We start from the raw sequence: 912 nt of genomic DNA, 5'->3' as shown, positions 1-912 counted from the left end.
GGGAACGGGGATGGGGACAGAACAGGGGTGAGATGGGGACAAGAAGGAATGGGGACGGGAATGGGAAGAGGAATGGGGGTGAGATAGGGATAGGACAGAATGGGGATAAGGAGGGGATGAGATGAGGATAGAATGGGATAAGGACGGAAGAGGGATTAAGTGGAGACGGTGGGCTGGAGATGGAATGGGGACAGGGAGGAAATGGGATGGGAACAGGGAGAGAAGGGGACAGGATAGGGATGGGATAGCGATGGGGACTGCAGTGGAGATTAGATAGGGACAGGATGGAATGGAGATGGGAGGGAAATGAGATGGAGATAGTGTAGGATAAGAACAGGAATGGAAGAGGGATGGAGACAGGGTGGGGACGGGGACAGGACGAGGGTGGGACAGGGATAAGGTGGGATGGGGACAAGGACAGGAATAGGGATGATGATATAGGAATAGGCAGATAGGGATGGGGTGGAATAGGGATACGAGGGGGATGAGATGCGGATGAGATGAGGATAGAATGGGATAAGGACAGCAAAGGGGGTGAGATGGGGAGAGGGAGGGACAGTGATGGGACGGGGATTCAACGGAGACAGGAATGGGATGGAGATGGACTAGGGACAGGGAAAAACGGGGACAGCAATGGGTGCGAGATAGGGTGTGGTGAGACGGGCATAGAACACAAGAAGGACAGCAATGGGTGTGAGATGGGGACAGGGTAGGATGGGGGTTGGGGATAGGGGGGCACAGGACGGAGCACGGCTCTGCCCCGCTCCCATGCAGAGGGATCCCACTGACGTGAAAACGGGCAGAGCAGGGCAGGGCAGTCGCACCAACTGCCGCACACACGCCCGTGCTCTGCGGGTTCGGGGTCACCCAACGCACGTCCCTAGAGCAGCTCCCGCTCCCTACGGCGAGCCG

The sequence above is a fragment of the Meleagris gallopavo genome, chromosome 19 (genome assembly GCF_000146605.3).
Source record: "Meleagris gallopavo isolate NT-WF06-2002-E0010 breed Aviagen turkey brand Nicholas breeding stock chromosome 19, Turkey_5.1, whole genome shotgun sequence".
NCBI classification, from domain to species: Eukaryota; Metazoa; Chordata; class Aves; order Galliformes; family Phasianidae; genus Meleagris; species Meleagris gallopavo.
The sequence above is the reverse complement of the archived record's forward strand: the minus strand, read 5'-3'. Positions refer to the sequence as shown.